Source organism: Neofelis nebulosa, chromosome 5, assembly GCF_028018385.1.
Source record: "Neofelis nebulosa isolate mNeoNeb1 chromosome 5, mNeoNeb1.pri, whole genome shotgun sequence".
NCBI classification, from domain to species: Eukaryota; Metazoa; Chordata; class Mammalia; order Carnivora; family Felidae; genus Neofelis; species Neofelis nebulosa.
The window spans coordinates 15,135,345-15,161,870 of NC_080786.1; the positions used below are offsets into that span (position 1 = coordinate 15,135,345).

Consider the following 26,526-nt stretch of genomic DNA (forward strand, 5'->3'; position numbering starts at 1 on the left):
GGGGCCAGAGTTCCTGATCCATGCTCTTTTTTTTATTTTTATTTTTTTCAGGTAAGGAGAGTCTTCTAGGAATAAAGGTGTTATGCTTCCTGTGCGAAGGAGCAGGCATGCAGAAGAGTAGAGAGGCAAGTACCCTGGCTCTTGCCAGCTGTTTCCAACCTGCATCTCAAGCAGACAGCAGAAGGAATAGAAAGGTTTCTGCAGAGCCCTGCATGGTAGTTAGTGAGGGAAGAAATCTGGCTGGCTAGAAGAGTGGATGTTGAGGGTGTGAGGAGAAAAGGTGTGTGTGTGTGTGTGTGTGCGTGCATGTATATATATATATATATGTGTGTGTGTGTGTGTGTGTGTGTGTATGTATATATACATGTGTATATACACATATATACATGTGTATGTATATATACACACTTATATATATATATATATATATATATATATATACACATATATATATACACACGCGCACGCACAGGCACAAGCTAGAAAAAGGGGCAAGGTAGCTTGTACCAGACTCTCACAAGAAGGAGATAGAAGAAGGAAGTTAAATGACCAATTTGTTCTCCAGTGAACTTTTAAAAACTGGACACCGCGTTCTTTCTTTCGGACATTCAAGTCGGTTGACAATACTTTTTCCTGGGAGATTTGCGTGAAATTTTGTTGTCAAAAAGCAGACCCAGATTCTGTATTGTCAGGACATTAACTGTTCTTACAAGTAAATGTTTTTGCTGTGCTCTTTTTTTTCTTTTTAATGTCTATTTATTTTTGAGAGAGAGGGAGAGACAAAACACAAGCAAGGGAGGGGCAGAGAGAGGGAGACACAGAATCGGAAGCAGGCTCCAGGCTCTGAGCTGCAAGCCCAGAGCCCGACGCGGGGCTCCAACTCACAAACCGTGAGATCATGACCTGAGCCGAAGTTGGATGCTTAACCAGCTGAGCCACCCAGGCGCCCCTGATTGCTGTGCTCTTTTTTGTGTTTGTTTGTTTGTTTTTTGCTGTGCTCTTTAAAGAGGGATTGACTCCCTGGGGTTGTGGACATTGGCTTTTGATATTGATGGAATTTTGTTTCCATATGGATTTGTTGATAATCTTTTCACAGTGCAACTGTGTGAGTACTACAAATTCGTTAGGACTCCCAAAGCTCATAGAGCTAAATAATACTTACATGTTTCCTCAAATTTCCTTGGTTCATAGTCCTCACATGTGTCTCCCTCTCCCAAGCCCATGCCCTTTAGTCTCAGGGGGTCCTCCTCAAGGGTCTCCTCACTGACAGCCCTCTGATGTCCTTCGGCTCCAACAATCCCACAGGCTACTTGAGCAATGCTCCTGTCATGGACAGAATTGTTGAAGCCTCCACAATTCGTATGTCAGAGACCTAAGCCACAGTACCTCAGAATGTGACTGTATTTGGAGATAGGGTGTTTAAAGAGGTGATTAATTTAAAATGAGGCCATTAGGGTCATCCCTAATCCAGTTTGATTGATGTCCTTATAAGAGGAAAGTGGGACACGTAAGGAGACACCAGGGATATGGAGAGAAGAGACCACGTGAGGACACAGTGAGAAGGCAGCCATGTGCAAGCCAAGGAGTCTTCAGAATAAAATCAACCCTGCCAACACCTTGATCTTGGAGTTCCAGCCCTCAGAACTGTGAGAAAATACATTTCTGTTGTTTCAGCCACCCCGTCTGTGATATTTTATTATAGCAAACTAACACAGTCCTTAACCATAACCGTGATTGTTGAGACCATTATCCTTGATTTTCTGATGCTTTGACATCTTGGCATCTTGCTGAGCATGGAAGGACTGCCCTTCTAGGGCCTGCCAGTTCCTAAAGATAGTAAAGGACTCACCTATAAGCACGCCTTATGCAAACCTATAAGCATGCATATGCAAACCAACCCATTCAGAACCCGTACCCCACTCCCTCCTTTATTGGGCTCTCACACTGGGGGTCATGATCCCCCTACCCCAGTCACCCCAGGGCCAGGTACCAGGCAACTAGAGATAGCCCCGACACCCCAGCACTAGCTAAAATTATTCAGACTTGATAGTCTTAAATCATCTGGCCCTGCCTCACTATTCCTTCCCATGGAAACCACAATAAAGGCTCTTTCTCTCCTTTCCCACCTCTCCCTCTGCCTCCTAACTGACTCTAGTGCTTTCCCAGTGGCCCTGTGGGACATGCCATGGCCGCTCCTTTCAGAAACTATAAGTAATAAGCCATCTTTCCAACAGCAGTTGTCTCCTGATCTGTTGGCCTCATCATATCTGAAAAATAAAGAAAATTTATAGGCTCCATCAAAGAAGACTTTGGTGAAAATCTGAACCCTAGGCTAGGGTGCTATCTACCAGTTCTCTTAAAGCTGAAAACCTTCAGGAAAAAAAAACCCAAAAAACAAAAAACAAATTAAAAAAAAAAGTGTATTTCTTTTAGTCCTTCCTTGGTCCTTCCTTTAACAACCATGCTGCATTTATAAAGAAATGAGGAGAGGGATCCTGAACTCCATGCCACATCATCATCTGGCCCCAGAGCAGTATGGTTAATGCGCTGTGAGCTACAAAAGAATCTGCTCCCTCTGCTTTTGCAACAGCTCCTTCTCTCCCCAGAGCCCAAACAAATCCCTGGGCCCAGCTTTGGCAGCAAACATCACGCCATCCTCTCTACCTCCGTGCACTAAACTTCCTCTTGGAATGACCCTCCCCCACCATGCAAAGCAACAACATGCAAACCGATTCTCGTGGGCACTATTTTACATAAGCAGGGAAGTCCAAATTTGTATGATGGTCAGCCAGGACCTACCCACCCCCACGGCAGCCTCCGCTAAGAAGGCAATAGTTTGTGAAGGAAGGAAGGGGGGAGACAATAGACAACTCCACAAGACACAGTGCCTGCCCTCCAAGCTCTAACTGCTTGTTTGGGGACACTCAGTATCTAAAGAATGAAGCAGTCTCTATGTCACTCAGGAACCAGATAAAGTCCATTGACAGAGTTCAAAAAAAGGCAGAGATGCTTTCTGACTGGAATATCAGGAAAGACATAGTGAGAGATAAGGAGCCTGAGATAATAGGAGAGAAGTCAGCTGGGTAGAGAGAGATGTACTCAGGGAAAGGCAGGAAGATTCATTGACTTGCCTAAACTAGAAAGGTGAGGAAATGCAGGAAACTGAAGGGGTTTCAGGTTGCAGGAGGAGTTGGTGCCTGACTGGAAGGCCTTGAGTGGCTTATTAAGAAGTATCTATAGGAAGGGTACCTGGGTGGCTCAGTAGGTTAAGCATCTGACTCTTGATCTCAGCCTAGGTCGTGATCTCACAGTTCGTGAGTTCGAGCCCCACATTGGGCTCTGTGCTGGTGGCGTGGAGCCTGTTGAGGATTCTTGCTCTCCTTCTCTCTCTGCCCCTCTCCCACTCGCACTCTCTCTCAAAATAAATAAATAAACTTAAAAAGAAAAGAAATGGATGAATTGTCTTTGCCCTCAAGATCGTACTTCTTGTAACAGAGATAAAATTTAGAGTGGGAAACAGAAAAGAGGATACATCGTTATATGTGGACATTTTGAGGTCTTAACATGTATGATGCAGAGCAGGGGTCAGCAAATATTTTCTAAGGGCCGGATAGCAAGTGTTTCAGGCTTTGTAGGCTCTTTGGTCTCTGTCACTACTACTCAACTCTGCCATTATATTGAGAAAGCAGCCATAGACAACGTACAAATGAATGGTGTGGCTGTGCTCTAATGCAGTTTTATTTACAAGTACTGTCAGTGGGCTGGATGTGGCCCCTAGGCCTTAATTTGAGGACCACTAGTGCAGACACAAACTTTAAGTTGTTTGGGTCTTTCAGTCAGGAGCTCTGCTCAAACCTCAGGGAAAACCTGGGTTTGGAAGGATGCTAACAGTAAAGATGGCATGTCCCAGCGTTCAGAAACAAACAGCATCTAGAAAATTTGGGCCTCACCAATGTGTCCTTAGATCCATCTAAAGGCTAGGTTCTTCCACTCAGGTATAACAAACCAACTTCTCCTCTGTAAATCTGAGTCTCGAGCTCAGCAGACTTAAATCCTGGAAAATCTGTAAAGTAAGCATGAGCAACTGCCCTTGGCTGCAACCTGCTTTTCTGAGCTGGAAGGACTGGTCCTCCATCTGTTGATTCTCAATCCTCTATTGGTTTTCCATTTTAGGGTAACATTGTTGTCTGCCTTGTGCCAGGTGCTGTGCTGACACACCAATCCTCAAGGCTCCCTGAAGATTCATCATCATCACACACACACACACACACACACACACACACCACCTTAGGACCAGGTAGAAGAGTTTGTAGAGGTCCAAAAAGATTTAGTTAGTATTTCAAAGTTCCACTCTACTGCTCAGTTAATCTTCACATCAATCCTGCCAAGTAGGTACTATTGTTACTATCCCCACTTCATTAGAAATGAAGAAACTGAGACTCAGAGAGGTTCCTTACTGGCCCAAGTTGGTATCGTAAGTAAATGAAACCAAGAGCAAGCTGGAATTCAAATTCCGGTACATCTAACTGCTATGAGTATAGGCCTTGCCTGTTCTATGACCTGTGCTCTGCCTCACTGCCCACCCCAGAAAGGCATTTAGTCATAGGGAAAAAGATCCTTACTTGCTATGGTTGTCCAGTTTCCTTTGGACAGAACCAGAGACCAGCTGATCATAGGTCTCAGCATTGGGGTGATGAGTCAGGGGACATACCCAGATCTTCCATTAGCAGATAAAATCCAAAAGGCAAGTGCCAATACTAGAGCCAAAGAAGAGAACTCTGGTCATTTCCAGAGAAGCCAAATCAGTATCAGATCCAGGGGACAGGTGTGAAGCTAGATACAGGGGAAGAGACACAAGAACCAGAGCCCCAGAGATGAGAAACAAGCTAAGAAGAAGAGAAAGAGAGAAGAAGTAAACAGCTTCAAATTATAGACCAAGAGGGGCACCTGGGCAGCTCAGTCGGTTAAGCGCCTGACTCTTGGGTTCAGCTTAGGTCATGATCTCACGGCTTCGTGGGTTCGAGCCCCGCTTCAGGCTCTGCACTGACAGTGGGGACCCTGCTTGAGATTCTCTCTTTCCCCACCCCCCCTCTCTGCCCCTCCCCCACTCGCACTGTCTCTGTCTCTCTAAAATAAGATAAAATAAAATAAAATAAAATAAGCTTAAAAACAATTGTAGACCGAGAACAAGGCTTTAAAAAATTATAGCCCGAGAACAAGGCTGGGGAATGGGGAGCCTTGAATTCGATTCTGGCTGCAAAGGAGGAAGTAGGGTAGCTTAAAACTGTGGGCTGTGGCCAGAGAGAGGTCATTGACAATGTCCTCATGAGAGAAGTGATAATGGGGTTTGAGCTGGCCGTTAAAGGGTTGGCAAGGTTGATCAGACCAGGAAGTTATTTCAGGAGACTTAAACAAATCTGGCTGTATGCCTGATCAGGGAACAGCGAGCTGGTGTTGTGGTTACGTAGAATTTAATAGGAGGCACTGCTTTTTGAGGGTTACCTACTCCATGAATCCTCTTGGTCTTTACTTTCCCAGTGGTCCAAGAATGAAGTATCTGAGGTCCGTATCAAGGGATTGCCCTGCACCTAACTAGAAGGTCCAAAGCTTAAAAGATAGGGCTGGGCTTTTGTGAGCTTGTGCAGCAGGGAATCTGTTTTAGAGGTTTATCACTCTTTGTTTTAGATGCATATTATTCAAAATATAGGTCTGTCACCGAGACTCTCTCTGAAGCAGCTCGGACTTCAATAATTGGCCAATCCAGAAACCTCTAAGTCCTGAGAAAGTAAGAATTACACCACGTGCCTCTCTTCCTTCAGGCAGGGGACTGCGTCCCACCTTATTATAAGTGAGGCTTTGCTGTTGTTTCATCGGCCTCTGACTTTCAAAATACGCTCTCCCCTTCTCTAAACTCACTTCACCCTCGCACCAGCAAAGGTTCAAAGTCTTCCTGGCTAAAACTAATTCTGAATTCTGAAATAACATCTGGGCCACTAAGGGGTGATCATGTGACAGTGTAATATTAATTTTCCAAAGAACAGAGTACAGAACATGAGCTGACTTGTCAGGACAAAGCGTCTCCCTTTCACACAAAGCTCCTGGAACAAAGATTATGAGGGGGAGCCGCCTGGGGAGGAGGGCAGTTTCCCCCTAAGAAATGTCCTGTGGGGCACAGGGATCCCGACTCTCTCACAAGCCACCAGGTTGCAGGTCGCGGAGAAGGACTGTGTCGGGGTCCAGCAAAATACGGCAAGGCAAACGACCTTTCTTTTAGAAATCTCTCCAGGAAGAAGGAAAGTCCAAGAAAGGCGAAGAGAATCTGCAAAGCAAATGAAGGCCACGGAGGCGCCCACAACAAACAGGAACTTTGAGTGGATTTTACATTCTCATTAATATATCAGTGTGATCATACTGCTTCCCTGCCTGCGGTCTTGAGAAGCCATAAGCTGGGAGAGCACATGGATGGCCTTGGAGCTGTGTCGGAACCTTGTGTCCACCCGGAGGAGCGAGGAGCGGAAGAAGGCGGGCTTCTCAGCGCCCCTGCCCCTCAGTCCCTAATGCAAAGCCATACAAGTGGCGGGGGGAGGGATTGGCAGTTCAGGGCACACTCCCTCATTGTCAGGGGGAATGCAGCAACACAAAGCCTGCTTTATTTCATTTTGTTTGAGGACTGAGAAACAAAAAGATTAGAGCACATGGCACTGTTTTTTTTTTCTGAACAGGAATAGACCAGATGGGATACAGGGCGTCTACACAATTATCTTGTTACTCTTGGGTTGTTATGTTTGCTTCTACTCAGAACAGAACCATCGGAAACCTCAATGTCATCCGACAGGAGTGCGCGCGAGTGTGTGTGCTGAGTCTCTCTGATTAATGGGATGTCCTCTCCTCAAGGTCTTTGATTTAGGGCCATCCCAGCCAGTCCTAAGCATGGTTATGGAGCAAAATCATAGCCCACCAGAACGCAAGTTGGGGGAGGCCCCTTAGAAATCACAGTTGCCAGCCCCATACAATAAAGATGGCAAATTGAAGCCCAAAGAGATGAACTTATGAGGCTGGTCACATAGCTTGATGAGCACCTAGATGGGTCAGGAACGCAGACTCCAGTAAGATACAGTGGGAAGAACATTGGCCTATGACCTTGCAGATCTGGGTTCTTATACCCGGTCTACCAGCCACTGGCTGCCTGGGTGGTCTTAGATAAGTCACTTAGCGTCTCTGTTTCAGTTTCCATATTTATAAAAATGACTATAGCAATTTTATGCTTATCTGTCTTCTCTCGGAGGTCTGTCAGAGCAAACGGGTCTGAGGGTGCTTTACAAAGTGCTCTACAAAAACCAATGATTGTGTGTCTGTTTGTCACGTGTATGTGTGTGTGTGTGTGTGTGTGTCTATACCAAAATGTAGGCTGCATAGTATCACGGGAGAAGAGTCCAAATTTGTTAGGATTCTTCTGGTTGTTCCATTGTAAGTAATAAATCTCAACTCAAACTTGCTTAAAAAGGAGGGTGGGAGGGAAAGAAGGGGAGTAGGGTGGGGAGACTGAGATTGATTTATTGATCCCACAACGAAAAAGTCTGAAGATTATAGGCTTCAGGTTCTGCCAGATCTAGGGACTCAAGTGATGTCATCTGGCTCCACCCTTTCTCCTCATTCTCAGTTGTCCTCTTGGCTGCTTCCATTATTAGGCTTTCTACAGTGGTTCCTGGTGGGTTCACGCTCACACTAACCTTCCAACTGTCAGTCACAAAGAAAAGAGATGCTCCTTGCTTTCTTTCATTTAATTGACATATGGGCCTGGCTTGGGTCACATGCCCATAGAATTAAAAAAAAATTTTTTTTTTTAATTTTGAGAGAGAGAAAGCGAGAGAGAGCATGCAAATTGGGGAGGGGCAGAGAGAGAGGGAGAGAGAGAATCCCAAGCAGGTTTAGCACTGACAGCGCAAAGCCCAACATGGGGCTCGATCATGACCTGTGCCCAGATGGGGAGTTGAATGCTCAATTGATTGAGCCACCCAGGCGCCCTGCCCTTAGATTTTTAAAACATGGGTTGAGGAGATTGGCACATGTGAGAGTAACTTTGTGCCTGGTCTTCAGTAGATCATTTATTTGCTTTTATTTATTTATTTATTTATTTATTTATTAATTTTGCTTAGGCGAGTGTACGAGGGATGGTGAGGGGTTCAAAGCCACGTCGTAAGGAATACACTAAAGGGGTGGGAGAAGTTTAAAAGAGAGGGAACCATGGATACACAGAGGGACTGTTGTGATTATCTTCAGATATTTGAAGGGTGGACATAAGGAACATGCTTATGTTCCGAGTAGCTAGGGAGGGCTCTGCTAGCAGCCTGTGGCATATTTATAGATGGGGAGATTTAGAACGAATGGGGAAGTGCTTCTAACATTGGGGTTGCTGACACTGAAGTAGCTCCCCCCTGGGATGTGCTAAGTTTCCTGTCACTTCAGATTTGGGGGTGGGCATGGGGGCAACCACTTGTCACAAATCTGTAGAGGCGATTCAGGTCTCTTGTGAATATTTTTCCTAAAAGGTAGTGTAGCAGATGTCCCCCCACTTGTGGCCCATTGGGTTTGTCGTATCAGTGTGCTCTGGCTGACTTCCACCTTCCGGCTTCTGCCCCTCAGAGCCTGAGAGACTTTTCTAGAACTGTAGAAGGCCGCCCTGTCATCCTGTGTACAACAGGCTTGAAGGGCTGCAAATTATTATACCCCCAGGAGCCGCCCTCCACCAGTGACTCTTAGGAGTTGGCATATAAATATCTCAGCCATCTTGCCATCTTGTAGGATAATTCCCAGGACGTGTTTTGCACCTTTTCCCAGAGTTTCCCTGGGAGATTAGGCTCTAGTTATCCACAGAAATAGCGTGCTTAATGACTTATTGGCTGCCTTCCTTTCCCCATCTCACTTCCCACTCCCCAATGGCTGTCCCAAGTCACTTCCCAAATAAACTACTCTCACTGGAATCTTCGTTTCAGGGTATGCTTCTGGGGGAACCCAAATTAGGAGTGGTAGCTCCTAACACTATTGGTCCAGATAGTCATTTAGCAACAAACACCAGGAGTTCCTCTGGGTGGTAGGTGCCACAGGAGAAATTAAGGTGGTGAAGATATGGCTCTCAAGCACGAGAAGAGTCTGTGTGGAAGGGGGAGATGAACCGCACCCTGACGCATTCTAGACCAGAGAGGTCAGAAATGTTACGAGATGCAGCCCCGGGAGTGGTCAGGCCATCGGCCCGTGAGTCTTTCCACATTTCCTTGGTTTCCACTAGCAAAGAATATTTTTGGAGCAAGAACTCCTGGAGGCCAGTCCTCCTTGCCTTTTTTGGCCAGGGCCTGCCTGGGAGTCATACCATGCACACCATGTTCTTAGGAAAACCGTTCTGTCTTTCCTTCACGTGCTCTCCAGGCCAGGCAGCTGGGGAGGTGGCAGCAGTCAAGGTGGGCATATGTCCAGGCCCCCAGGCTGCTGGGCAGTGATGCCAGCCCAAGCATACTGAGGTTGCTGCTTTTTTTTTTTTAAGTTTATTATTATTTTCTTTCTAGTAATCTCTACACCCAATATGGCCCTCGAACTTACAACCCTGAGATCAAGAGTTGCACACTATTGCAACTGAGCCAGCCAGGAGCCCCCCTGAGATTGCTTCTTGATTTTAGAAATAAAAAAGATGAAAATCCCCCCCCACCGTCTTCCTAACCCCTACCCACCATTTTTTTTAAAGTTTGTTCATTTGAGAGAGAGAGAGAGAGAGCGCGTGTGCATATAAGTGGGGGAGGGGCAGAGAGGGAGAGAGAGAGAGAATCCCAAGCAGGCTCCGGGCAGTCAGTGCAGAGCCTGATGTGGGGCTCCATCTCAGGAACTGTGAGATCATGACCTGAGCTGAAATCAAGAGTCAGATGTTTAACTGACCGAGCCACCCAGGTGCCCCTCCCTCCCTACCCTTTTAAGACTCAGTTGTAAACCTGCTTCCTCTGTTAAGTCTTTGTGGCCCAGCTTTTTCCCAGCCTGCTACCCCCTCCCTCCCCTGAGCCCCTCTGCCACTACTTATGGGACCTTATGGGACCTTCCCTCTTCTTGCTTTGAGTTACCACCACCCACCCTTTTCCTGTGTTTACAGTTCTTCTTTGTGAACAGAAGCAACGCTGTTTATTGAACACCATGTTTTATTGGTTATGGAGTACAAAGTTTATGGGGAGTCAAAGATATGTAAATATGCAATTAAAAAACTTGAGAAACCCACATGTCCCTTGAGAAGGAAAAAGATAAGGAAGTTTTTACAATCGTACCAAGAGATACGTAGGTAGCTGTTGAAGAGAAAAAGGTACATGAGCATGTAAGGATATGGGGGGAACATGTCGATTAGAAAGGTAAACTATAGCTTCAAAAAGACACAGAAAAGCCTAAAATGTATATCGCCCAGTGACAGGAGGCAGTCTGAAAAGAAAATGTGCTGTGTGATTCCAACCTTTTGACATTCTGGAAAAGGTAAAAGTGCAAATACAGAGAGAAGATCGGCGGTTGCCAGTGGCTGAGGTGGGTAGGGGTGGGGTGGGAAGGGATGAATGGGTAGAGCACGGTGGGTCCTTAGGGAGGGTGAAACTATTCTGTATGCTATGTAATGGTGGATATGTGACATTATGTATCTGGCAAACCCAGAGAACCCAACAGGGAGGGCGAAACCTAATGGAAACCATGGACGCCAGTTAGTAACATATCAGTAACCGCTCCTCAATTTTACCGTACGAACCACACAAGATGATAATAATAGGGGAAGCCATGGTAGGGAGGGGAAGTAAATGGGAACTCTCTGTACTATCTGCTCAATTTCCTTGCAACCTGAAACCACTCTATGAAAGAGTCTATTAATGAAAAAATTGTAGAACAACAGGAACAGTATGATTCTATTTGAATAAACCATCATTGCCCTGGTAAACGTGATGATTTACCTGTTTGAAAGCAGCAAAAGTCTAGAAAGACCGGTACACCATGAACTGTTAAAAGTACTTCTGGCAGATGATGAGTGCCAAAGACAAGGAAAGACTGTCACTTTTTAATGAAATATTCAGATATTAGGGGCACCTATGGGGCTCAGTCGGTTAAGTCTCCAACCTCAGCTCCGGTCATGATCTCACTTTGAGCCCCACATCAGGCTCTCTGCTGTCAGCCAGGAGCCCACTTGGAATCCTCTGTTCCCCTCTCTCTATTCCCCTGTCCGGCTCGTGCTTGCGTGCTCTCTCTCTCTCTCTCTCAAAAATAAATTTAAAAAACTTTTAAAGAAATATTCAGATACTAAATGGCACGCAGAATAAAGTAATGGCCACCTGTGTACCTCTCCGACCCCCACCAACGAACTTCTGAATCAAAACATGGGGGAAGGGATTCATATTTGCTACTCTGTGTACTTTTATATCTTACAACATCAGCACATAAGCTTATATTCCTAATGTAATTTAAAATTCCTATTGTAAAAAAAAGACAAGTCAGAGCAGTGATCGGACAACGTGCTGCGTGACAGCAAAGGTGGAAGCAATGAATTATGGCTGGAGTTGGGGAGACTCAGAGGTTGACAGACAGGTGACTTTGAAGCTGGGGTGGAACTGAGGAAAAGGGAAAGGAGAATCAGCAAATGCAAAAACAAAGAGCTGGGAAGGGCCCAGCTTCTCTAAGGAACAGAAAGTGATTCTAAAAGGTGGGGGCAGGGAGGAGGGAAAATGTCCCAAGAATTAGAATGGAGCCCGGAGTGTTTACTTTTGGTTTGATTGTGAAAGATGTTCAGTATTGCAGTGAGGAGTTTGGTCATTACGTAATCAGCCAAAAGTATCTTGAAGCGGCATCTAAGACGGTTCAAAGACCTGCGTAGATTTGTTTTTGAAGAGAGCAGCAGCAGGCAGCAGGGCTTGGGTTAGAGATCACCAGACATGCTGTCAGTAGGGTGATTCCTGTGTCCTCCAGCTGCAAAGACGTTAAGAAAGCATGAGTTTTATTTTACAGTCTTTACATATTTTGTTCATTTGTGTTGGACGAGTAACTTAATTCTTGCTCCTGATGTATTGAAACAACACAGAAATATGCCCAGCCGTCTGTGAGCGCTCCCCTTGACCTCTCCCTACCCGAGTCTTCCTGAAAGCTAGACTCCATTAACCTTCGTTATTTTGGGAAGTCACGGTACAGAGAAGACCACAGCCTTCCCATCATCCTCACAAAGGGGTATGAACTAGCTTCAGGAGGTCCCACTTAAAAGCGGCTATGTTACTTGAGCATGGCACTAAATTCCCAAAGTCCCAGTGATGACATCCCCTTTCTTCAGAGCTTCTTGGAGATCCTTCGTATTTTCTCCTTAATGGCGTGCCATTGATTTTGCGAGTTCAGAAGTGAATGACCGCTTGGCCCTCATGAAGCCAATTGTCTTTTCCAGGAGACAGTCTGTTTTTGCCTGTAATGACGAAGGGTCACTATTTGTGAGTCTCAGTATCTGAAACAGAGAGGCGTCTTGATTTGCGGGGGGGTTGGGGGGCGGGAGTGTCACAGACTGGGTCTTCTGGGAAATTCGCTGTGAGATGGAGTTACTGTGCCAGAGGCTGACAGGGGAGGGCTCCTGTGATCCACATCTGTGGAGAGGAAGGAAATGAAGCGCAGTCAGCTAGAGGGGGAGGGAGAGCAGTCATGCAGGTCCAATGAGGGCCTCAGCCAACCTCACAGGGAGTTCTGAAGATGGGAGGATACTTCAGAGTTCTGGACTGGGACAAGAGGGCAGGGCCTTTACACCCCACGCCAGTCAGCAGTGGGTTTGGATGGCTGTGGGAGAGAGACGCCATGTTGGGAGGGGCAGCTCTCCTCAGCTGAGGCAATCCCCGGGAAGGGGCTGAGCTGAGAGCATAAGACTTCCCATCCTGAAGTGTGATCTGAGGTATGCATCACAATGTCTACCCCGGAGGTGAGGCATCCAGGCGCCTTCCTGACACCCGAGGAAATCCATGGAGGCCCTAGGCTTCCAGGAGGATCTCCTCTCCTTTTCCTCTTGAGCTTCTGCAGTGGCAAAGGGCCTTGCCAAAAGCCCTCAAAAGTTCTTAATCTTTTTGACAACTACTTACTGAGTGTCTGCCGTGTCGATGCCAGCATCACAGCAATGCGTTAGCACAACAGTGCTTACGTTCTAGAGGTGGTGGGGTGCAGACCATAAACAAAAGAACGGATTAGAAGACACAGTCTGTACTGTGGTGAGGTTTGCTGTGGTACAGGAAGGGGGATGGGAAGTGCTATAGGGTGGGGGTGGGGCAAGGATTTCCAGGCAGACCGACTAGGAAGGACAGAGGTTTGAGTCTGGGTGTTAAGAACAGCAAGCAGGCTGACATGGCTGGAGTAGTGCAAAAGAAACAGAGAGGACTTTCAGGAGGGGCCCCAGAGGTGAGCAGAGCCATTGGGGAAGGGCCTGGAATTTCCACGAGCCTTGTGGGTCACTGTGAGAATTTGGATTTTTCCTCTGACGTGGGGAGTTGGTGGAGGGTCCTGGGCACAGGGGACATGATGTGGTTGACATTTTAACAAGATCTGTTGAGATCTGTTGAGAATAGACTATAGGGAACAAGAACAGAAGCAAGGAAGGCAGTGAAGGAGGCTATCACAACGGTCCCGCTGACAGATCAAGCATGGATTGGACTGGACCAGGGCGGTAGCAGTTGTGATGGTGGTAAGTGATGGTATGATAGGAAAAGATAGCATTCAGTAGGCAGAAAGGGAGAGGCTAGGACTTGAAGGTCCCTGCTTGGGAAAAAACACCAATTTTAAAACATTTCTTCTGGGAACGGCAGGCCTCAAGCAAACTCCCTCAGGCATAAAGTTCCTCCTGAGAATGTGACGGACAACTACCTACTCCCCCTCAGGTTCCCCTCAGGAATTTGACCAACAAAAGACCTGACTAAAAATAAGTAGACCGTAAAATGTATGACCCACAAGGAACAGTTTGACCATAGACCACCCCTCACACAATGGAAAGGAGCCAATCAAAAAGGAAGGACTAGACATTTAGAGTTCTCAAGCCAATAAGGGTAGAACTGGAGAAGGAATGAGGGGGAAGGCAAAGGGGCCAACCTGAGCCGATAAAAGAAAGACCCTTGCCTATTGTCGAGGGGCATTCACTTTCAAATGCCCCCTCTGTATAAAAAGAGCTTCCATACTATTCTCCCTTCATAACCTTATACTCTAAGAAACTTTTGCCCGCTGCTCACTTCACTGTGTCCACCTTTTCATTCTTCGGAGCAGAGAGACAATGAACCCCGGGTATTAAGATAAAAATCCCTGCAACAATGGTACCCCGAGCGCATTTCAACGATGAAAGGCAGGGGCACCTGCCGATCAGTTCCATCTGAGTCCTTAGAAACAGGAGTCAAACACGCCTACCATGCTTTAGCCTCAGGCAACTCAGAAGATGACATTTTCATTAACAAAGATGAGAACCACCGGAGGAGATTTAGGGGTCGGAAGCAATCAGGAGCATATTGCACACTTACTAAATTTCAGAAGATGTTAGCACATGCCATGTTTCCATTGGCTGGCTGCTTTTCATTAGCTCCCCAGCCTCTCAGTAGAGGGGTTACTTTCCGAAGTGGGATCCGTGTCTGCCAAGCTAAACCGTGCCTGGAATATGCCCTCTTCACTCCCTGGGCTTTTCCTCCAGAGCACATGGTAGTCTGCAATGATAGATGCGTGCTTCTTGGATTAATTTGTACCTCCCTCACTAATTTGCAAGGTCTATCCCCAGCTTTAAGATCAGTGTCCGTTGTGTTGTAACTATTACCATGAATGAATAAATGGAAAAACTGCGTGTGGAGGAGGAAAGGTGTGTTTTATGCCTCCTCCCCGCTTCTTTTTTGTGAAAGTTGGCAGAATCCTCAACTCAGAGCAGATCTACTTCTTTTTTTTCTTTTTAATTTTTTATGTTTATTTACTTTTGAGAGTGAGAGAGCTAGAGCACAAGCAGGGGAGCGGCAAAGAGAGAGGGAGACATAGAATCTGAAGCAGGCTCCAGGCTCTGAGCTGTCAGCACAGAACCGGAGGCAGGGCTCGAACCCGTTGACCGCGAGATCATGACCTGAGCTAAGGTTGGACGTTTTACCAACTGAGCCATCCAGGCACCCCAGAGCGGCTCTGTTTCTAAAGTCTCTACCACCAACCAGTCCTCCATGCCTCCCCTGAAGTTATGTCTCTAAACCCAGCTCTGGTGGCAAAGAGCATGCAATATGGAGTTCAAAATCTGGGTGACCTTGAGCAAATTTATTAACCTTTCTGCGTCTTAGGAAATAATAATTAGTACCCATCTCATAGGACTATGGCTAGGATTAAGGAAAATAATTTATGAAAAATGCTTAGTGCAAAGGCTAGCAAATAGTATGTGCTTAATAAACATTAGTTGTTGTTGTTATAATTATTTTATCCATCGTACGTTGAAGAGTCATCATGGTTCACTCTGGTGCCTACAAAACGATGTCTAAACTCTACAGCAGGTAGGGGCATCTGGGTGGCTCAGTCAGTGAAGCGTCCAGCTTTTGATCTCACCTCAGGTCTTAGATCTCTGGGTCATGAGTTCAAGCCCTCCATTGGGTATGAAGCCTGCTTACAAAAAAAACAGCAACTATTCTACAGCAGGCATCCACGCCCACCGTCTTCTATTACATTTTAATTTCATTGTCTGCACTCCCCTGCCCAAACCCACAATTTCTCACTATCCTTTGTGCTTTCCTGCAGCCCACTCCTTCTACTTGTAATGTCGTTATCTCATCCTACTGCCTGTCAGGCTCTGACCCATCTTCGGGACCCAGCTCAAACGAGGAGCACTGTTGCATAATTATTTTTCTAGCCGCCCCCCCTCCCCCATTGTAGAAAACAGAGCCCAAGGCAAGGATTAAAGTGCTCACACTACACTGGGGAGGCACAGATCCAAGGCAGCAGGGATGGGGAAAGTGCAGTGGGACAAGGGAGGATGTGAAGCAATATGACCTGATGCTCTACTGCGTTGAACACAGGTTGTCATGTGTGTGTGTCTGCTCTGCACATGGAACTTCTCTCACCCTGAAGTCGTCCACAGCCACAGGAGACAGAGAGGAGGGGCAAGCTTCTCTCCAGCTTCCCCTTGGTAGCAGTTGGCCCCATAGGGCCACTCCTGGATGCATCATTGTCTCCCTTCTCTCCGTCCCATGTCCTGCAGCAGGATGTTTCATCCAAATCCAGAAGCAGGGACACAAGAGTGTCTGCCTGACCAGCAGCAGGTGCCAGCCAGATGGCAAACCTTTTCCACTTCAAGGGAGGTGCCTCGTTGGTCCTGGGCAGCTGCAATGGGATTGAGGAGGTGGGCGGTGCCAGGCAAATGAGTAGACACAGAGGATCTGCATCCTTCGCGGTGCCCAGGCGGTAAAGCTAGCGGATTCTGGAGGAGACCGCTTCCCACAATTCACAAGCTGTATGAGCTGGGCAATTCACTGAATTACTCTCTGTGAGTTTTCTGTCTTTTCTCTTGTCGCTTGCACTTTGAAATACTTTTAAACCTGCAGAAAATGTCAAGTGTGGCACAAAACCTCCAGTATACCCGTCATCCTCATTCACCAATTGTTAATGTTCTGCCACGTTGCTTTTGACATTCTCTCCCCCGCTCCCCCTGCCTCTCTTTCCCTCTCTCTCCGCACGCACAAACACACGCGCGTGTGCACCCACATATTGACACCCGCAATTATAACTAATTTCTGAAGGATTTGAGAGTAAGTGTGTATCATGCCCCTTTCTTCCTAAATACTCCGGGGTGACTTTCCTCTGAACAAAAATATTCTCCTGTATCATCACAAAACGCTACCAAAATCAAGAAAAGTAGCATTCATACAATGCCATTATCTATCTAATCTACAGTCTGTATTGACATTTCACCAGTTGTCCCAATGATGTCCCTTATCACACGTTTTTCAGTGTCCCAGTCTGGCTAACGGGACCAATGCTAGTGCCGTCTCATGAGGTCGTGATGAGATGGAAATGAAATAGTACATGTAAGGCACTGCAGGGCCGGCCCTGGCACAGAGTAACAACTCCGTAACTGCTAGCTACTTCTAGAATGATTCCTAACTCTTCAGCGAGGTCCTTCGAGTCCTCTTCCCCTCAATTCAAAATCAGTCTCTTCCCTCTGTGTTTCCTTAGCACAGTATTTCTACACGCCTTGTAGCAGTTTCACATTAGTCTTGTTCATAAGCTTCTTAAGACCCCAGCGCTAACTCCTCTTTGCTTCTCCCTATGGCTCCGAGAGCATCTTGTACATAGTAGGGCAGCACTGAGTTTTTTTTAGATGAAAGCAGAAGGTTGCTGAAGGAGACTGGAGGGAATGTATCTCACGGTATTGTGCTAGTAGACACGTTTTTGTCTTCAAAGAACTTATGAGGGGCGCCTGGGTGGCTCAGTCGGTTAAGCGTCCGACTTCAGCCCAGGTCACGATCTCACGGTTCGTGAGTTCGAGCCGCGCATTGGGCTCTGTGCTGACAGCTCAGGGCCTGGAGCCTGCTTCGGATTCTGTGTCTCCTTCTCTCTCTCTCTCTCTGCCCCTCTCCCACTCATACTCTGTCTCTCTCAAAAATAAATAAACATTTAAAAGACATTTAACATTTAAACATTTAAAACAACAAAGAACTTATGATTCATGAGGGTAAAGAGAAATACACAGGTGAAGAGTTAAACAAAATGAGAACTGAATTGATCTCAAAGCAGCCCCTGGGGAAGGGCTAAAAGTGAATAGGAATAGACAGAAATTTGGGGAGTTTAAAGGAGGAAAAGACTCTGGAAAGGAAAAACAAATAAGTCACTTCCAGAGAGTATTCAACAGGGCCTCCCCAACAAAACAGACTTTGTGGAAGCCTGCTAAACCAAAGTTCTAAGGGCAAAGCTCTCAGATACACTTTCCTGAGGCTTGTGAGCCTGGGTGAACAGCTGAATTACATTTCAGCCTCCCTTGCTAAGATGACGTCTGGACAAAAGGACCTGGGTGGAAGTGATGTTCTCCACTTGCAGGCCTGGCCCGTTAAAATCTCCCGTGTGCCCTCTCGCCTTCCCTCTCCCTCTCCAGTGGCTTTGGAGACCACGTGTGGAAAACCGTGATGCACAGGTGGCCTGAACATGAATCTCCGCATGACTAGATGAAACAGAATCCCCACCCCCTCCAACCCACACTGCTGTGAACAGGAGGCAACTTTTCTGCACTGCACCACCGGAAGGTGAAGGCTGCTGGTTACGGCCACCGTTACTTACCCTGTCTAGTGCACAGTTAAAACTGAAGGCTGGATTCAGAAGACTCATGTTTATATCTTAGCTTCATCGCTTGGTCACAGATGAGCCAGGTCAAGTCACTTCATCTGGGAACTGCTGTGAGGAGTCAATGGAAAAAGGCTTTATAAACTCTGAACGTGCTATAAACGTCGGATGTTATTAGTATTCATCCATTCCTCCTAAACTGGCCAAAATAACAGTCCAAGAATAGTATACAGGGATTAGTCATTCTTTCCAAACTAACAAAAAGAAGAACACAGACTGGGGTCTCATGATACTGGTATTAACTCAAGTGTTGGAAAAGGAGTTTGGGTCAGTCTACAGAAGGCCAGTGATTTTCTTCTGAACTGGGGCGACTTTTCTGCTTTGCTATCAAGGGGTAGATTTTTTGTGAATACTCCCTTATTTGGAGGTAACCTCAACATCGTGATCTCTCAATAGTTCAGCTTCTGTTGAAGGAAGGCAACAAGAAGAAAAGAGAGAATTATTTCTAGGTGAATTTTAGCAATTATTTTCCTCATAGTCAAATACATTCAAAGTATCCTTTGGGGCCTCAGGTTGACTGGTATTTTTGTATTTCTCACAAACGCTGACGATTCTTTGCTTTATCAAGGAGGTTAGGGTGATCCACAAATCATATTCCAACATGAATTATATGTTAAAGTGAAGGAAGGACAAGACCAAGAGACGTCCAAGACTGAGAGAATTACTCCCCTCACACATTCCACCGGATTGCTGAATACCAGAGCAGTCCTGGGGGTGGGTAGGCAGGCTTCCCGGTACGAGGTTTGGGGGTTGGCAAAGTATCTCAGCCTCAGTGAACAACTTCCAAGGCACCAGTGGGAGCTCGTGAGGCCGCCCACTGACAGGATATGGCCCTTCACTGGTGACAGTTCCTGCTGCAGCCGGATGAAAGCAAGAGGCAGAGCTTGATCATTAAAACCATCTGGGCCCTTTATTCCTGGACCTGAATCCACCCCATTCTAAGGAAATGATTTCTTAAGCTAACCATTGCTCCTTTTTCCCCTTTTTTTATGACTCCGCTTCCTGTGTGTAGCGACTCGTCCCCCTTCTCCCTAGACTTTATCAGCTTCTCTTGTTTTCTTTTACATTTTGGGGTTAGGGATGATTCCAGAAAATGAAAGCCCTTCCTTCTTTTCTGGATCTTTTTCCCCTAGGATTGTATTCCCTTCCTCCCCTGTTGGCCCTTCTGTTCGTCAGATTTGTTTTCACTTCCATCTGGATTTGGGGCACCGGGATGTGAATCGGAAGACTTAGGCTCTTGATCATCAGCGCACGAAGCGACTTTATTCTGCTCAGACTCCGTATTTCGTCTGTAAAGCTAAAGTTCAAACCAGAGCGGCTCCCTATCTACTTCCTCCTTAGGTTCTGTGTAACATCAGTTCCCCATCAACAGCAGAAAAAAAGACGTCTTCAGAGCTGTCTCATTCCGCAGTTGAGTGGATGTTCCTTGTTTTTCTTTTTTAAGATTAAAACAAATGTTTTTTTTATTTATTTTGAAAGAGAGAAAAAGAGCACAAGTGGGGGAGGGGCAGGGAGGGAGGGGGAGAGAGAGAGAGAGAGAGAGAGAGAGAGAGAGAGAGAGAAAATCCCAACAGGCTCTGCGCTGTCAGCACGGGGCCCGAGGCGGGACACCATCTCACAAGCCGTGAGATCATGACCCGAGCCAAAATCAAGAGTCAGACGCTTCACTGACTGAGCCACCCAGGCGCCCCTGTTCCTCGTGTTTTGGAGTGAGACATCTGGGTGAATTTCCAGAAGAAGCAAATTGAAATCCTGGAATGCGAATAAATTAGGAGCAGAAGAGGCCTCAAGCTTAGCAGGACCACACATTATACGTGAGGTTTGGAACTTTTTTCACTGAGTGGTGGAGAATCTTGCAAGTGTGACCAGATTGTGTTTTAGGAAGTTCATTTTGATGGTTATACGAAGTATGGTGAAAATAGGAGACAGTGCCACCAAAAAACTACCACCATTTTTCAGGCAAAAAATGAACAGGATTTAAAGTAAGAAAGTGGAACTTAGCTGGAAAAACCAGGAGGGGGCAAATTTGATACCTTCGGGGATTGGCTGACCGATTGACTGGGGAAGTTCAAGAGGGAGAAGAGTCCAGGATAACATTCAATGATTCCAAGGGATGGATTTCTCACAACAATAGTGGACACCTATGACTTTTTACTGAGGAAAAAAATTACACCCTTTCTTCTGAGAAGTGTTAGCAATTTACTTTAAGGGAGATACTATTTTTCCCATAATTTTGAGCCCATGGCCTTAACTGATAGGTCTAGAAGGACATCTCCCCTGTGACGATCATAGAACCCCAACCTACTAACAGCAGTTAATGGATACAGAGGAGGGCAACTGATTCGAACTAAATCAATCAGAGTGCTTGTCCAGACTTTTGAACTTGGAACCAAAGCAAGCTTTAGTCTGGCCTTTTTAGAGATAGAAGTTTTCCATGGACTGGACGTTTTGTGACCGCCCCCCCCCCCCATTGATATAATTTATATATTGCAGTCTAATCCCCAACATGATGGTATTTGGAGGTGGGCCTTTGGAAAATTACTAAGTCATGAAAAAGGAGACCTCATTAATGGGATTAGGTCCCTCATAAGAAGTGACATGAGAGAAATTACCTCTCTCACAGCCATGTACTTCCCATACAGTAAGGAGGTAACTGTCTACAAGCCAGAAGTGGGTACCCACCAGATACAGCCTTGATTTTGGCCTTCCCAGCTTACTGGGAAGATGTTTCTCACAGGTTGTTTGTTATTTAAGCCACCCAGTCTATGGTATTTTGTTATAGTAGCCTGAACTAAGAGAATGCTTCAAGATATAAATGAAGGAGCTGGCAGCCATATTTTCTACCATATAGAGTTGGTCTGAAGCAAAAGAAAATGAAACCAAAAGGTGAAGAGAAACAGAGAGGAGTTTTTTTTTTTAATATATATTTTGTTTATTTATTTATTATTTATTTGTTTATTTATTTGCTTTTTTAATGTTTACTTATGAGAGAGAGACACAGAGTACAAGCGGGAGAAGGGCAGAGGGAGAAAGAGAGAGAAGGAGACACAGAATCGGAAGCAGGCTCCAGGCTCTGAGCTGTCAGCACAGAGACCAATGCGGGGCTCGAACTCATGAGCCATGAGATCATGACCTGAGCCGAAGTTGGACACTTATCCAACTGAGCCACCCAGGTGCCCCTGTTTATTTATTTATTTGGTGGTGGTGGGTGGGGGGGGGGAGAGAGAGAGAGAGAGAGAGAGAGAGAGAGAGAGAGAATCCCAAGCAGGCTCCACGCTATCAGCACTGAGCCCGACTTGGGACTTGATCCCACGAACTGTGAGATCATGACCTAAGCCAAAATCAAGAGTCAGACACTTAACTGGCTGAGCCACCCAGGTACCCCCAGAGAGGAAAGTTCTATAATGTTTGAGACCCTGGCTTCAGTTGTTCCTGGGGCCCATTTGCATCCCTGTCCTTCCCAACAATTTGTTTATACAATTTTCCTTGGATTTCCTGAGACACTGTTTTCCCTTTGTTGCCTAAGCTAGTTCAAGGTGAGTTCAAGCACTTGCAGCTAAGACACTTGACTAATATGGCAGTCTATTAACTGAGCTAGGGAGGAACAGAGAGAGGCAAGTCTGAGAGAGAAGATTATGACGTCACTTTTGGACATTTTAGGTTGAGTTGTCTTGGATATCCCTATGAAGATTTCCAGCAGTTACTTTATTATGACACTGAAGCTCAAAAGATACATCACATTCTCCCAGTCATCCAAAATATATTGAAAAAGACAAGTCTAAGTATGATGCCCTATAGTATATCACTACGTACACCCAAGTCATGATACTCTCAGGCTGTAATTTTTTCCAGTTGCCACACCTCTATTCAGTGGAGCTAGTATTCAGCTTACTGTTCTCACACTGCTTCACAAGGATATCAGAAAGAGTTTTTCTAAGAACTTGGATGAAATCAAAATTGAGTAGTTCCATGGCATGCCCCTGATCTTCTAGCTCAGCAGAACAGCATCAACATAAGGTGGAAATGAGATTAGTCTGACATGACTTGATCTTGGTGACCACAGCTCCTAGGACTGGCTGCAAATGAATGTTGCTCTTCTCTATTCATAAATTAAGCAGCAGTAACTTATTCTTTCTCGGCTAAATCACCTGTGTTCGTCTAAATCCATAGAACTAAGAAGTAATGGGTGGATGTATTGAATCTTGAATAACGTCTAGGATATATCTCTGTTAGCCTTGTCAGTTCTATGCATGGATGCTTTTGGACCTCCAGGCAGGGAGATCCCAACATTCCATGAACTTAACGGTGCCTGTGAACTGTTCTTATTGTTCTGTTCCGCACGGAAGGGTGCCTCCGAAATATCATCTCATGCCACTCCACGAGAAAAGTATCTTTTCTTTCATGCCACACCAGAGCCTATTGCACCCCAGAGGGTACAAATATTGGTCCCAGCACCCGCACGCTGTGTGATCTTGGGAGAGTTACTTAAATATACTGAGCCACAATTTTCCTCACCTGGAAAATAAGAACAACAATGAATTCCTTAGCACATTTGTGAGAATTAAATTAAAGGACATGTACACTGTTTATGGTGCACAGTCTGCTTTCAATAAAGAGTAACTGTGACTTATTTGCTAACTTGTGTTTGCTTATTTGTTCTAGTTGATGCCATGGATTACTTCTTCCTCTTTCCCATTCACCCATGCTCACCTCTGGTCGTGATTCTTTTGTATATCATTGACCACTCTTTTTGATTTCCCTTTTGCATTAATTCGTTCATCATGTTTGGGCACAGCTCATCCTCATGAAAAAAAAAAGCTAAAGCATATTCCTCTACTCATACGAGCTGTCTGTATGGATAGGCTATATAACTGGTGACCTTAGGCAGCTAGTCAAGCAAGGCCCTTGGTCATTTTTGTCCACAGCCCTGACAAAGTGTCCACTTCCGGGCTGGTTCTCTAGTGCCTCCAGGTCAATCCAAACCGCACTGGGGGTAGATTATGTACACGTTACTAAACATGTTAATACACGTAATTACACATCTGGTTCATCATCCCTTTATGAGACACGTATTTCTCTTTTGTTGGCAAGAGAGCAATGGCTGAGAAAAAACTGCCCTGCCAAGCTGAGCTAGTAGGGCCTTATTATATAATATGCAACATCAAAGCAAAGGCAAAGAAGAGGCTCATAGATATTGCACCTTTCCAAAGATCAAGACCATCTTGGAGTGACCTCCCAACTAGCTCTTGGTATCCCTTTCTCTCCACACCCATTCCCTAGCCCACGATCACACCGTCCTCCCTTTCAGCCTATTCTCTCTTCTCCTGCCGGTGGGAGCTTTCTAATTTGTAAATATGACTATGTCTTTTTGCTGCATGGACCGTTCAGTCGGGCTTAAGTAAGGCCCGTGGTGATCTGGCCGTGACATACCTCTTCAGTCCCGTTTCTCACCACCCCCAGCCTCTGATCTATGGTTCAACCGCACTAGACACTGGAGTTTTCAGTTTTTTGAGTGTTCCATGATGTCTCTTGTCCCCCAAGCCTTGCCTGTGTAGTAGGTCTCTGATAAACCTCTGCTTTCCCAACATTCTTGCCTTTGGCCTCGTCTAGATATCACTTCTTCTGGGAGTCTTTTTCTGACCCGAGGCTGCACTATCTGCCCCTCTAATAAACTGTGAATCATGGCATTTATCACATTATACAGTGATTTCCTATTTTTTAAGTTTATTTTTATTTATGTACTCTCTACACCCAATGTGGGACTTGAACTCATGACCCCAAAATCAAGAGGCACTTGTTCTTCTGACTGAGCCAGGCAGGTGCCCCCTAGAGTGATTGTCTTTTCACTTGTCTATATCAGTCTACTAGACTTCAGGGACAATATGCGGAAGATCATGTCTGTTTTGCTCACCACTGTGTGGTCAATGCTTTCCATAGTACTCATCATTGAGTAAGGCCCTCAATAAGTCAGTGCTGAATCAGTAAATGAATGAATTAATTATGACATCAGAAGGTGACAAAACAGGGGTGCCTGGGTGGCTCAATCAGTGAGCGTTTGACTTCAGCTAGGGTCATGATCTCACAGCTTGGCTTGTGGGTTCGAGCCCCGCATCAGGCTCTGTGCTGACAGCCCAGAGCCTGGATCCTGCTTCCGATTCTCAGATTCTGTGTCTCTGTCTCTCTCTGCCCCTACCTCACTCATGCTCTGTTTCTCTCTCTCTCTTTTTTTTTTTTTTTTAATTTTTTTTTCAACGTTTTTTATTTATTTTTGGGACAGAGAGAGACATAGCATGAATGGGGGAGGGGCAGAGAGAGAGGGAGACACAGAATCGGAAACAGGCTCCAGGCTCCGAGCCATCAGCCCAGAGCCTGACGCGGGGCTCGAACTCACGGACCGCGAGATCGTGACCTGGCTGAAGTCGGACGCTTAACCGACTGCGCCACCCAGGCGCCCCTCTCTCTCTCTCTCTCTTAAAAACAATAAATAAACATAAAAAAAAAAAAGAAGGTGACAAAACATCAAAACTGAGACATCAGTCCCAACTATCCATGAAATATCTGGGACAGACTTATACTAAAAAAAATTATCTGTTGTTTATCTGAAATTCAAATCTAACCAAGCATTCTATATTTTATCTGGCACCCTTCTTTGCTAATTTCAATACCTCTTTCTGCATGTCTGAAAGATAAATGTACTAATTTCAACAAACCATCTTAGATTATTTACTACCTTAGCATGTCAATATACTGAATGATCATGCAGCTGGTGATGAATAAATCCTTTCTCTCTCTCTTTCTTTAAGCAATGGGGATTATGTAGCTTTCTCGCTTGAATTTCAGCACTTCAAAGCCCTGGCTTAATGTGAACCAGTATAACGTGCATTCCTTTACATACTCTATTGTTGTGAACACTGTGGTTAGTTAAATTCCTAGGGACAGCGGTGACCCTTAAAATTGCTAAATCCTAATTCTTTTACACATTCCATTCATAGTCTAATTCACTGACTCCATTTTGAGTCTCTTTGCTTTTAAATTTTACTTTCATTATTGCATAATCAGTAGTGACTAGTGTTGAGTAATTAATGAGTAATCTGATTTTTAAACATAATACACTATATCTTTCCAATCCAGTTTCACCAATATTTTTTCAGAGATTCTTAGATCCTTTTTAAGAGAGAATTTATGTTCTTAGTGGTGCGCCTGGGTGGCTCAGTCGGTGAAGCATTCGACTTCGGCTCAGGTCATGATCTCGTGGTTTGTGAGTTCAAGCCCCGCGTCGGGCTCTGTGCTGACAGCTCAGAGCCTGGAGCCTGCTTCAGATTCTGTGTTTCCCCCTCTCTCCGTCCCTCCCATGCTCATGCTCTGTCTCTCTCTCTCTCTCTCTGTCTCTCAATAATAAATAAACGTTAAAAATTAAAAAAAAAAAAGAATGTATGTTCTTAGTGAACTAATAAGGAAACAAATACTGATAAAGTTAAGTGCACAACTATTCATAACAACAAACAGTAGCATGACAAGATATTGGTAACAATGAAGGGAAAAATCTTTAATACACAGTTGGTTACACCATTTAGTATATTTTTTCAGCATTTGCTGGAACATGCAAAAATTGTTAGGTTACTAGGAATTTTTAACCTAGATTGCCACAAGGAAAATGAATTTAAGTCCAAAATTACTCATTTATTAAGAAGATCGTTAAGTATTTGCTTCCATTGAAGGTTTTGTCCTAGGAACAGTTCCAGATGTAGAAATGAGTGCTTTCCAGAGAAACAAAAACAAAAACAGTCTTATTTAGGGATAAGATATAATTTGGCAAGAGGAAAAGTGATGCTACATAAGACACCCTGAAATGTTCAGTGAGAACTCAGATGTAAGAGCTCAACTGGAGGAACCAGGTAAGACTGTTCCTGGTTTTTGTCAGACACGATGGTATTGGTCCTGGGCCTTCGAGGGTAGGTAAGATTCCAAGATGGATGATGAGGCACGGCCACACAGAAGAGTCCCTGTGGTTAAAGCCTGCCTTTACCTTTAACAGGAGCAACATTCAACCGCTTGCAAATTACATCCTCTAAAGAAAACCTCAAACAATGTTTACACAATGGCCTGAGAATTTCTAAGATGGCATCATAAAACATTAATAAGGCCCCTAGCTATATTTTAAAACACAACTGAATT

The 26,526-nt window shown here is 45.3% G+C and overlaps 1 long non-coding RNA gene across 1 annotated transcript; it reads right to left on the bottom strand.

Annotated features, from left to right (window-relative positions):
- Positions 1-10,160: 10,160 nt before the first annotated feature.
- On the bottom strand, positions 10,161-18,487 carry LOC131511715 (uncharacterized). The gene is made up of 3 exons (XR_009261686.1): positions 18,289-18,487; positions 14,523-14,702; positions 10,161-12,623 (listed from the first exon to the last, which is right to left on the bottom strand). It is a non-coding gene; the product is annotated as an uncharacterized LOC131511715 (long non-coding RNA).
- Positions 18,488-26,526: the final 8,039 nt, after the last annotated feature.